Source organism: Chenopodium quinoa, unplaced genomic scaffold (genome assembly GCF_001683475.1).
Source record: "Chenopodium quinoa cultivar QQ74 unplaced genomic scaffold, ASM168347v1, whole genome shotgun sequence".
Lineage (NCBI taxonomy): Eukaryota > Viridiplantae > Streptophyta > Magnoliopsida > Caryophyllales > Amaranthaceae > Chenopodium > Chenopodium quinoa.
The window spans coordinates 3029364-3043020 of NW_018743555.1; the positions used below are offsets into that span (position 1 = coordinate 3029364).

Here is a 13657-nt window from a genome sequence, read left to right on the forward strand (position 1 = left end):
GTACTACTTATGATGGTTTTATGAATAGGGTTTAATTACCCATTAAAGAAGGGATAAATTCAGGGTTTTACTATAATTTTCAGATTATTTTAAGTAGTCTAAAGTGGATTTAAATTGCTGGAAATTATGTATACAAGAAGAAGCAATATAGTATTATGGTCCCTTTATGTAGGAGACTTAGTTAGGGAATTCTTGTAGTGTACTCGGCTATTTTAATAGCTTATTGGAGGTACCTTCGCGTACTTAGCATAATTATTTTGATGTAGTAGCATGCTAAATGTGTTTAATTGATTACAAGTAGTATCATGCTAGATTTGGAATGGAAATCATGATTTGGATGTTATTGGTGATTGGATTATGAAACATGATTTATTTGTGATAGATTATTAAATGGAAAATAATGGTTTGGCGTATTATTTATGATCCACATATTTATTTTTGGCATGTTAGAGAGCAAGTTTAATTAAACTAAATATTTAATTTTGTTTAGAATATTGAAAAGGAGAATTTTATTATGGTTCATATATTTTTTATTGATGCTATAAGCATGAGGAAGGAGTTAGGTAATTGTCTTTGTACACGAGGAATGAATTATATTTTGGTGCCTTAGTGCACTTAAAGTGTTTTTAACACCGAGGGATAGGATTTGTGGCGCTTTATGCGTTTAAGGTGTCATTGGCACCAAGGTAGAATTAAAAAGGATTCAACATTAAATATTATGTGGTCACTAATTATTTAAGAATTAAATTGGTATATTTAATTGATTGAATAATTATTGTTGATTGAATGATTATGGTTTGAGAGTCATCACCAAGTTTAATAATCTGTAAATAACGTAAAGTGAAAGAGATTACGCACCAAAACTCTTGGAACGTATATACCTTGAGTATGAACATATGGGGGGAGTTATGTGAATTTATATTTTATCGTAACTTCTACTGGAGTACAGGACACTGCACATTCTTTTTATTATTATTATGCGCAGAAATTCCGCCACCTATGAGTGGTTTTGATGCTGGCACGGTTAGCTCCCGTGTCAGTAATCGCATTTATTGGGGGAGGTTGAGTGGGAAACCCGTTCGATGCGTAATCAACGCTAAATAAATTATGTAGTTGTCTGGTTGAGAAGTTTTGTTGGATGTTATATGATTGAAAAACAGATACGACAAGGTAAGTTGTGTGTTGATAGGTAAATGCATGTTAGTGTGTTAATTACGCTTATGTACTCAGCTTTGCTGATTGTGTGTTTTGTGTGTTTGTTGGCCTTGTCTTTATCTTGGCCCTATGATGACCCATTTCTAATGGAGAGTAGTGGAAACAAGTAGAGAGAAGCTTTTCAGGTGATGAAGCATATTCATGAATGGACATGAGTGAAGAGCGAATCATGCTAGTTTCCATTAGTACATGATGTGTTTAATGCTTTAATTATTTATAATATTATTATGCATGACAAACGCAAAAGTTTTAAAGATGGTTTGGTTTTTATAAGGGCCTATAATGGTTCCAAGTTGTAGGTTGATTTTATTTTACTTTGTTTGACTTGGGTTTGAATTTACTTTCGTTGGTTGACTTTTCAAGTTGACTTGTTTAGGATGGTTTTGAAATTAGTATTCCACTGTATGTCTTTGATAGTTTCCTTAGCCGTTTTCACGGTGGCGGTAATATCTTAGATATTCCTATTTAAAGTTTTATATAGGACAAAACAGGTATTTTAAAAGAAAGGAATTTCTAGGGTACGGTGTTACAATAACACAATTGGGCAATCATATCATTGAGGCAAACATTATATCGGGAAGCAACATTGGGCATAAAGTTTTTATTCCTCGCATGATCTTAAGTCCATCTGACATAACATTGCCATTCAAATTTCAACGAAGGCAATATATATATATATATATATATATATATATATATATATATGTATATATATATATATATATATATATGTATATGTATATATATATATATTTATTTATTTATTAATTTATTTATTTTCTTTTTTTGTAGGGATATCAGCTATTAAGTATCCGGCCAACTACATGACACCCATTGATAGTGTGACTAATAAATTAAGGATCAATCAATTATTATGATATTTTTATTTTTGTATTTCATTTTATATTATTTTTGTGTATTTATTGAGATTCATCTTATGGTATATCACATTAATATGTTTTTTTCTATGTTTTTTTTTGTACTTCCACTTATTATGTTTAGTATGTAACTTTTCTAATGAACGAATGTTGCCAATACTGCAAAATCGTGCATGTCACGGGTTTTGAACTAGTAGATTAAATAAAATGAATATAAAAAGTTAACTAAGGAACTGAGATTTTTTTAAATTGTAAGTTAATAGCTAGCCATTAGAGCTCAAAATAGCTAAAATGACAATTAGCTTAAAAACATATTTAGCATGTCCGCCATTGGAGTTGCTATAATAAGCCGGATCGTACCAACCCCTGTAACAACCCGGTTAAACCCGAAACATATTGTAAAGCATCGGACTTTTAACGGGGTGAGCTTATACGGGGAATTGACGAGTCGGGTCGGGTTCTGAAATGGTTACTTCTTTTAAATTCTGAAATTCTCCGACTTCTCTCAAAATAAATTTGTCTCTTTCTTTATTGAAAAGTACTCTAAACTCTCCATTAAAGCAGCTTGTGAGCTTTCTCTCCTCCATTGAAGCAAGCAACTGAGGTAAGATTTTTTTTTTAATCATCTAATATCAGTTTTACAATCTAGTTTAAATCGTTAATGTGATTCATTTAAGTTGGTTTCCAACGGGGATAAAGGGAAAGGGGAGGTTCAACCGACGATGAAGGTGGGTCTTCAGAGGTGGGAAGATATGGGCGACGGGTCCGATGGGTGAGAGGGTTGCTGCCATGGGAAGGGGAAAGGGACGAAGAAGGGGAGGGTCAACCAACGATGAAGGTGGGTCTTCGATGGGGAGATGATCACTAAAATTATGATGGGTTCGATTGTCCCCGAACGTGGGATGTAGATCGTTCGCTTGTCCCCGAACGTGGGTTGTACATGGTTCACTTGTCCCCGAACGTGGGTTGTATATGGTTCGCTTGTTCCCGAACGTGGGCTGTAGATGGTTTGCCTGTCCCCGAACATGGGTTGTAGATGGTTCGCTTGTCCCCGAACGTGGGCTGTAAATGGTTCGCTTGTCCCCGAACGTGGGATGTAGTTGGTCCGCTTGTCCCCAAACGTGGGCAGTAAATGAGACCTGCAAAAATAAATTTGCAAAGAGACTCGTATATATTGTGATTGACTTGAGCAACTGACTTGACCAAGTTTGACTTGACCTGACATGACGTGTGTATGACTTGTGAGTGTGTGTGCAAACACAACCAAAAGAAGATGCAAAAGCAAAAAAATTTCGTCATTTTTGTCATGAGTGGAGGGTACTGACTTTCTCCCGAAAAAGAAAGACGTGAAAAAAAGTTTTGTTTTTAACTTTCCCGTGAAATTTTTTTTGAAAAGTTTTTAAACTTCCTCTAAAGAGAAAGATTAAAAAGAGAAGAAGTTTTGAACTTCCTCATTGAGCAAGACGAAATAAATCTTATAGATTGAATTGCCTGTTTGGAAAATAATGTATGCATGATGCATGTTCTTAGGCCAGGAGGCTAAGGAAAATTACATCATGTGACATAATAGATGAATGAACTTAGGTCATGAAGCTAAGCATCGTATATGGTGTAAAGAAACGATCTTGAATGTCACTTAGGTTTTGAAGCTAAGAACATATATAGATGAAGTTATTATTGCATAATGAACATTGCTTAGGTCAAGGAGCTAAGCACAATATGCTTTGTATGATCACAAATCATTGATATATAAATATTGCTCAACACATTATGCGATGCGTGATACAATGAATATTGCTTAGGTCAGGAAGCTAAGCAAGTATTCAATGATTCTTTTAATGAATGTTGTCTTGAAAGATGATGAAGCATGCGTGGTAGGGAACAAGATTTCATGATAAAGGGTTCCTAAGGGAAGGATGATATGGCTATGTATGTGTAAAAGACATGTGTGAATGTGATACTAAGGCTTGCTGCAAAGACTGTGGTAATGGAAAGAGATGTGAGAAGAGCTGAGATGGTGAATCTTTAGGCTAGGTAAGCTAAGTGACGTGTGTTCAAGCCCCCAAGTCTAGCTCTATATATGGGTAGGGATAAGCATTGGAAATGACTCTATCATTTGTGGATATGTATGTGAGTATGATTGTGGCCGCACCTCATTGGGAGGTTGCCTACGTATCTGTTAGGAATTAGGCCGAACGTAGCTCTAACCGAATTTGCATAAGTATATGTACACTTCAAAAAGGTCTTTCAAAGGTTGTAATGTGGTTAAGATGATGTTTTAAATAAGAAAAGGGTAAAGGCTCAAGAGCCAAGAGAAGCCCCCTAAAGATATGCAATTGTGTATTTGACTTTGCGAGTTTTATTTTTCATATTTCTTTTGTTTTGAATTTCTTTTATTCTTTTTTTTCGTATTCTTTTGAATCAATGTAGGCAATCTCAGATCATGCAGTCCATCACTCACTTAGCATTCTTGTTTCTCAGGCACAAGCACTCGATGAAAGATGCAATTTGAGACTTGTTCATATCGAAGACGTTGGAACACTTGCCTTTAGACATTTTTTTATTTGCTTATTCTTTTTTTTTTTAATTTGAACTTTCTTTCTGATTGTTACACAAATTGCACACCTTCCCATCCCAGGGTTAAGTGAATGTGTGTTGAATAAATAATAAGGTCAATCGTTAAACGAGGCTGAAAGTGGTTGACGAAGAAATGGATATGTGATTGAATGGTTAATAGGGAATGACAGGGTTGCAAAGGTGCCTCAAGTCATTGGTGTACCTTATGTTTAGTTCGGTAATGGTTTTTTTTTTTCTTTTTTTTTGAAAATGATCGATATGTAAAGAATACACAATTTTATTGTTGAAAATAGTGAATAAGCTAACAAAATTATCAAATTATAGAAAGGGAAATCTATGCTAGACTTGAATTGGGGAAAAAGAAACTAATAATAAGAAGACATCATGAAATCTAGCATGAAGGGCTCGCCATGTGCCTTGTCTTCATTGTTGCTTATCACTTCTTACCACCTGGAGGGACGGGAAGTTTGTTGGCATCTACTAACTCTTGAATGGTTATTTGCTCATATCTTCTTTGTTTTAAATCAGAATTGGGTTATGATATATTGTTGAAAAGCTTATTTCAAGACCTATCAACCAAATAATAATTGGATCAAAATTATAGGACCACAAAATCAGTTTCTCTCGATTTTGTGATGTGGACACACAAAGTGGAAAGTAATAAGTTATGGTTTAGGGAAATGAGATAGGAATTGGATTGGTTTATGAAATGTATTGAATGGAAATATGGATTAAGCACTCCAAGGATTAAATACTCAACCCAACCAATAATGGCGGTGAAAGGTTGTTCATCATCGGGTTTGGTTTTGCGAAGACATTTTTAGGTGTCTACAATAGGTCTTGCATAGAAATTAGATAGCTAATTTATTTGATTGGCTCGGTTTTCAACAATGTAAGATCCATTTGATCCAATCATTGCATATGATGCACTTAGATTTATTATTAATCAATATTAAGCATGTATGAGCACGTTTTAGGCGTATTTAGTAATTCAACAAGGCTCTAAGATAACTTGGTCTCAAATATGGGTTTTAACTTACTTTATAATGCATTTCAGAGTCCATAAAACACTTCAACTTTGATCTAGCATGAAAAGCGGGTTTTTGTAACATCATCGCACTTCCCTTTGGGATAAGAATCCAAAAGTAGGTGTCTAGAATGATCATAGTAGTTTTGAATGAAGATTGTATTTTAAATTTTTATGTATCTCTTTGTTTTATAAAATATGTTATTTAAATTTAAAATTATTTTTGTATTTTTCATTTTGAAAATTATTAAAAATAAATAAATAATAAAAAGGAAATAATTTACATATTTTTTCCTAAAAAATAGCTTACATATATTTTTTTTTTTTAACAGGACTTAATTATGTAAGTTCAATGACTACAAATCAAGAAAAAGAATAATTGGTGGGGTATTGATAAAATTAGGAGAAAGAGTGGTGAGTAATGTTATCATTGCAGATAAAAAAATATGGTGAATCATAATGGTAACTTAAGGTGACTTGTTATGATTGTGAGTTATCCACCATTACTCATTCTCTAAACACCTCACCCATGAGCATTGTCACATTTTCACACACTAACAATCAATCATACTAAAAAATTAACATGTTTTACGAGAATTACCTTTATAATAGTTGTCTGTAGTACCTTCTCGTTCATTAAGTCAAAATCAGGGCATCATGCAAAAGTGAAACATAATTATTTATTTCTAATTCACAAAAACATGTTCTAACGTGACTATTTACTCTATACATTTTGAAGAAAATAGAAATTTAATTAATTGAAATTTCTTATTTCATTCTTCACGTAAAATTTGCTATGAACTTTAACCTATTCACTTAATCTTATATCTCTCTTAGGAGTGGATCTATGTTCAATGTAATAAGGTCAATTGACCCCATTTATTTTGTAAAAAAATAAATTCTTATTACAAATATTTGAAATATAAGGTATAATAAGTTATTCTACATAAAATTTATAATATGAGAAAAGTAATATAAAATTATGATAATCTATTAATACCTATAATTATATGTGTCGTCAATAATGTAAATAAAGTTTTATGTAATTTGTTAATTTATAATTAATTTCAATACAATGTATTTAATTTTGAGTTAATTTGAATCACTTATATAAAATGGTAGATTTGCCACAGATCTCTCTATTAAGAATTTTATTATGCATTTAAAACTAATTACATTTCTCGTTCAAGTAATTTGTTTTTGTCATTGTTCTAATAAGGGCAATAAATTGATCTCTGTGCTTAACATATCAATAAACCAATATTAAAAAAAATGAATTTAGTGTTTAGTTTTTAATGCACTTTTCACAATAAAAATCTAAATGCATATGCCACAAAAAAATAATAATTAATAAATAAATAAATAAAACACCAAAGAAGCGTGCACCAAACTTAACTACCTGCTATTCAAAATAAAATAAAATAAAGGTTTAACTACCTGAAGACCTTATATATAAGCTCAACTTTAAGAATTACAATAACACAAGAACAATAAAAATAAAAATAAATTCAATACTAGACTTTATTTTTGAGTGAAAAAACTTAATACAATGGAGAGTGAAATCACTAAAATGCTGCCAACAATCACTGAGGAAAACACCAATGTGGTATCTCTTAGAGAGGGAAACATCACTTTCTTGAATACGGTTTTCAACGCTACCAATACAATGATTGGTTAGTAATTTTTATTTAGTGACATCTATTTTGCTTTTTTTTTTAAAAAAAAGTTAGGATCGGACTTTATTAATCAAACCAAAACGAGTTCGGCCAAGGCTATGATACTTGGGGAAACGAGTTAAAAATACATGTTTTGATCAACTAGGAGGCGATAATCTAGCAGACAAATGTGTTACGACATTACCACAACACTTAACATGGTTATAACTAAAGCTAACAAGGATGTTTCTAGTTTCCTTAATATCCTCAATGACGAGATCAAGTGGAGATCGACCAATATACACCTGATTGACACATTTACCATGTCAAGAGCACCACTTTCCTACTCTACCTTGTTGAACTCGAGTTACATAGCTAACACAAGCCCCCACCTTGCATCCATAGATTCTACAAGCTTTGTACATAGTAGTTGCTAAATTTTTAATAACCCTAATTCTAAAACTTCGTGGAAGAGAAAAATATTTAATTTGTTGAAATGTCCATCCAAGTTATGGAACGCATAAAATGCATGTACAACATTAGAAGTTTAATTGACATTAAATTCATAATAATTTTCAAACAATTTTGTTACAAGTAGAATAATTAATATGAAAATTGTGAGTAAAAATGAATATTATTTAAGGTTGTACACATTTAATACTCCCTTCGATTTTATTATAATTTTAGATTTTTGTAATTGGCATATAGAAATACTATAATATATATCCCGTGTGATGGATTCCAAATAAATATAATTAGTGACAACCATATGTGTTAGCGATTATTATAAAGAGATAAAATAATAATATATAAGCGATGTCAAGAAAAAAGGATATAAACTCAAAAAAATTGATGGATTATTGAAAGCTTATATTATACTACTTGATGAAGCTCGTGCGATGTACGGTTTGTCTGAAATTTTTTAAAATAATTATATATATATATATATATATGTGCTAAAATTTTAAGTAGAAACAACATAACAATGGTAATTCATCTTGTCAAATAAAAAAAGAAAAAGAAAAAACAATGATAATTTTAGCGTAGTATAAATTGATGATACAAAATAAGGATTTCTATTTTCTGACAGAAAAAAAAATGGGATTTCTATGTTTATTGCGTTGTTTTTTTTTTTTTTTTTTTTTTTGGAAGGAAATGTTATCACATTGCTTTGTTTAACATTGTCATTCTAAACAAAACTCTATATGCTATTTTGACTTCAATTATTTGTGTCCAGCAAGTTATTGCAAGAATGTGATGGTTATAATCATAATATTTTGAAGAATAGTAATGTGGTTAAATTTTATTTTACTGTTGACCCTTATGAGGTTTTGAGGATGATGGTTATTATTTAGCAAACTTCCATCTAATAAGGATTTTCTAGTGTTGTGATGTTTACAAGTTAAGTAAACTCTAGGAGTTGAAGTAGGAACTGAAACATAAGAACCTTAGAAGGTCCAGGATGACAAGTAAAGTCAGAAGAAGAGTTCCAGAAAGTAGTTCTCTGAATTCACCTGGTTGGAACTACAAGGAGTTCCCTAATAGGAACTTATCAACGGGTTGTAAAGACCTGGTTCCGATGTAATTCTGGAGCACAATCAAGGACCAGTGCAGAGCTCGAGATATTAACCGAAAAAGATGGACTTCATAACTTAGGTTGTATTAAAGATAAGTTTGTTTTCTAGGTTGATGTAAATATATATCTGGTTGTTATACATGGAACTTATTAAAAATCGGATAAAGCCTTGCAAGCTTAGTAATTCGTAAAAGAGAAGTTTAGATTTATGAAAAATATTTTATATGATTTTATCTTTTATAATTTGGTTTAATTAGTTTTATTTTTTCATAAAACTTTATCTTTAAATAAAACAAATTTTACACAAAAAGGTTTTCTTAAAATCGAGATTAAGTTAGTTTCGGTTTTAAATGATAAGAATGAATATCTGTTTAACTTATCATTTTTGGAAACCTTACTTTGTTAGATGAGGAACTTTTATAAATATAGAAGTTATACAACAAAGCAAACTGAGAGTTTTAAGCGTGAAAAACACTTAGTGCTTAAGAGTAAGTTTGCCAAAAGGTTAGTCTTTGTCATTTTAGTTCCGGGTTTCATGTGTAGCTTTACATTTATATATTAGAGTGAGTCTTTGTGTTATAATTGGTTTTGGGGTTTTTGTTACAATTCACATTTGAGTTAGGAGTTTGAAAGTCCCTAAAATTTGAGTTGTAGCTGTGAGAGCTCATTGAATGAGCTTCAAGTAGGAAGCCGAGTGTAGGCACTTCGGGAGTGCTGAGTGAACCTAAGTGGGACTTAGGTTAGGTAGGATAGGGTCCTATCAGGTAGAAAGTGTCCATGGTGGAACTTGTGAGAAAATTATGTAATAATAGGTTATACTAGGAAAGTTGCCTATTATAGTGAAGTTTGTTTGCAAATCCTGAGAAGGGTCGAGGTTTTACTTCTAGTTTATGCCCTAGAAGGTTCCCTCGTACAATCTTGTTGTGCTCTTTAAGTTCCTTTTATGTTATGTCTTTAAATTCTGCAAAAGTTTACCTAATTGAAACCTACTAATATTCACCCCCCTCTCGTAGTAGTTCATCTAAACTAACAATTGGTATCAGAGAAAGTTCTCACGAAAACACAAGCAACCTTGTAGAGTAAGTTCCTGGAGAGATGAATGCCCACGAGATACTTGAAAAAGGGTACTCGACCCAAAGACAACCAATGTTCAACGGAAAGTTCTATTCTTACTGGAAGAATAGAATGGAAATCTTCATCAAAGCTAAGAAGTACTAAGTATGGAGAGTCATTGAATCTGTTGACTTTAAGGTAACAAAAACCAATGAAAACAAAGAGGTAATTCCTAAACCACTTTCTGAATTTGAAAAAGAAGATTATGAAAAATTTGAGCTAAATGCTTAAGTAGTGAAAATCTTGCATTTTGGAGTAGGACCTCATGGGAACAACATAATCATGGGTTGTAAGTCTGCAAAGCAGATTTGGGATTTATTACAAATAACACATGATGGAACGAATTGAATGAAGTTAAACATTCCAAAATTGACTTTAAATACTGATATCAAAGTATGAAAGATTTGAAATGGTACACAAGGAATCCAATTAGGATATGTTCACAATATGTAATAACATAGTCAATAAGTTAGAATCTGTAGGCAAGTCCATACCCATTGATGAACATGTAAGAAAAGTACTTATAAGTGTTCCTTAAGATGAGAGGTGGAGATCTAAGGTAACTACTCTACAAGATTCCAAGTACTTCACCAAGTTCAACCTTGAACAACTCAATGGATCCCTGATCACTCATGAACTTCACCTTGGAGCAAATACTAAAAGTTCCAAGAGTAAAGCCTTGCTCTAAAGGCTTATGAATCAAGCGACTCAGAAGACAATGATGTTGAAACAACTATGCTTGTTCGAAAGTTCAGGAGTATGTTGGGTAAGAGAGGAGATAGGAGCAAACAAGGACAATCAAGTTCCAAGGAGATAAACTATTACAGATGTGGTTCCAAGGAACATCTTATTAGAGAATATCCTCAGCCTAAGGAGGACGAGAAACCCAAATATATATGGAAGGAGCAAAACAAGTTCTATAAGCCATCGTTCTCCAAGATAGATGTCAAAAAAGCCATGATGGCTGCATGGGGAAATTATGATTTAGAAGATGTAGAAGAAAGATAACCCGTGGAAGAAATAGCCAACTTATGTTTGATGGACAAAACCGACAATGAAGCTCATCTAAAGGAACTTGAATCTGAGGTATGGTATGATTATAGACAACTTAAAATTTTGAATAAATGAAATCTTGTGGACATTGTTTTGGAACTTCAAAATGACTATATTGAACTAAATAGATCAAAGTTCCAAACTGATTAAGCTTTAAAAATCCACAAAGAACATAGTGAATGGGTTAATAATATGAAAACAGATGTTCGACTAGATTTTTCGATTCATATGATAAAAATGTCCTTCTAAAAGAATAAGTTGAAAAACTAAAACATGATAACATTATGTTAAATGTAGAGCTAGCTCAACTAAAACTTGGAATTGACTCTCTTGATTTTGAAGTTCCTCATGCAAACCAACTTCCAAACTGAAAACAGATTTGGAAGAAGTAAATATGAAAAATCAAACTTTGGAGGCGGAACTTGTAAGAACTAGGAAAGGTAAGGAAGTTATCAATCAAGTAATTCCATTCTGGATAGCTAATGTTCCGAACAAACATAAGGAATGACTAGGATATAAAAAAAAGTCTTGAAAAGACAAGAAATATGTAGATCTGCCAGTAAAAAGTTATGTCACTTTTGTAATCTTACAGGACATCTTTGAGTTGCATGTCCTAAAAGAATTAAAGATACTCTTAAGAATACTGAACATGCTAAACAGGTTTGGATGAAGAAATCCGACTCTTCCTCCAAAACAATGGAACCCAAGGTGTAGGGAATATTTCAAGCATAACCCCAAACTTGAACCCCACTGTGATCATACACTAAAGTACGGTGGCGTCCAAAGGGAAAGAAGATAGAGCAAAAGAGTCGCCAACAAGTTTTAAGAACTTATAAACTGTTCACAGGGTGAAGGTTACACCCCTTAACGATCTAAGAGATCGTCAACTCCTATAGGTCTGGAATCATGACTGGTAGTTCGGGGATGAAGGTACAAATCCAACCTAAAAGAGATTGAACCAGCCCTAATAATACGCCTCTACTTTATTCTGATTGTATTCATGTGCGCTTTCTGACCAACATGCAATCATTAGGTTTACCCTAAACCTATTTAATCTATGTTGGTTAAATATTAATGCACAAATAAACTATTATTAGCGATCACTTGAATTATAATCAAATTAACCCTAAACAAGATTATTAATTATCTTATATAAGCGTGATTACAAGTACCAATTCCCTTTATGCATAAAAGGCGTGATCAAGCAATAATAATAAATAATGTATCAAACAACATAATAATAATCATAATAATAATCAAAACAATTATAATCATAATCATAATCATAATTATCATAATCATGTTAAAGCATAATATTAATAACAAGATCTAGGCATGATACTAACAAGATTAATAACAAAACCTAGCATGTCACTAAACATTAAAGATCAAAGTTTTAGCCCTAACATGATACTAACATGAATATTAGAAACAGTAATAGGAAGCATCACAACAATCATACTTAATTTAAGGAACTTATTCTTTATCCTAAACATGATACTAGGAAAATCAAAACGCCCTGACATGACACTAGGAATCATAATAACAACCTAGATATGATTTCTATGTCATAATATCAATAAATCAATTAAAAGCACTTGCTTGGATGCCTCGTATCTCTTTCTTATAACAAAATACACGTGTTAGTAACTTCAAGGAAAATAATAATTAAAACAATTAAATTAAATAATTGAAAGAGAAAGAATTAAGAAAGTTTAGACTAGATTAGGGACCAAACCCTCAGAAATTAAAACCTTTCACGTCTAGGGCGAAGGCAACTTCGAACAATGCTAGGTATTTCTAGATCTTGTGAATGTGGAATTTTGTAGAGAAAGCTAGAGAAGAGAAGAATTCTTAAAAGCTAGAGAGAGAGAAGAAAAATAATTATTGTTGATGAGAATTGGTGATAGTTGATGATGAAAAACGGAGGTTTTAGGAGGCTATTTATAGAGAAAATCAGCCAAACGGATAGAAAAACAAATCAGAGTTTCAACGAGGATAAAACAGGTTAGCGCCAATTATTATTTTCACGCGTATGTCATCAGGCGCTAATTATTATTTTCACGCGTTTTCTTAATTCTAATAAAATTTAGCCGTATAGAGGGGCAAAATCGTATTTTCCTTAAAAACACTCTTTTATTCTGATTAAAACTCTAAAAAGTCAACCAAAGTCAATTTATCAATGCTAATTGAATTAGGAATGAAAAGAACCTTCTAGAAGAATCTAGAAGACTAAAATCAATTCTAATTTCATTAGGAATGATAAATCCATATTAGGCTCTCCTCTAGATCATTGGGCCGCATATAAGTATCAAACCGGGCTCAGTTTAATAATTTGGCCATAACTTCCTCATTATTCATCGGAATTGGGCTTATAATATATCGGTGGAAAGCTATTTTCAAGCCCCATCCAACTACACCATTATTGGACCCTTTCTATGGACCAAACCAAACTGGTTGGCTGTTTTATTAAAATAGATTTTCAAAAACAGAGAGAAAAGAAAAGAAATTAAAACTATCCGCAACACTAGACTTTCCACACTTTCACTTTATTCAATTATGA

General features: G+C 32.2%; 1 pseudogene; it reads left to right on the forward strand.

The window, feature by feature from the left end:
- The window catches only part of LOC110681624, a 57168-nt pseudogene extending 46119 nt beyond the window's left edge, over nucleotides 1-11049 (forward strand).
- Nucleotides 11050-13657: the final 2608 nt, after the last annotated feature.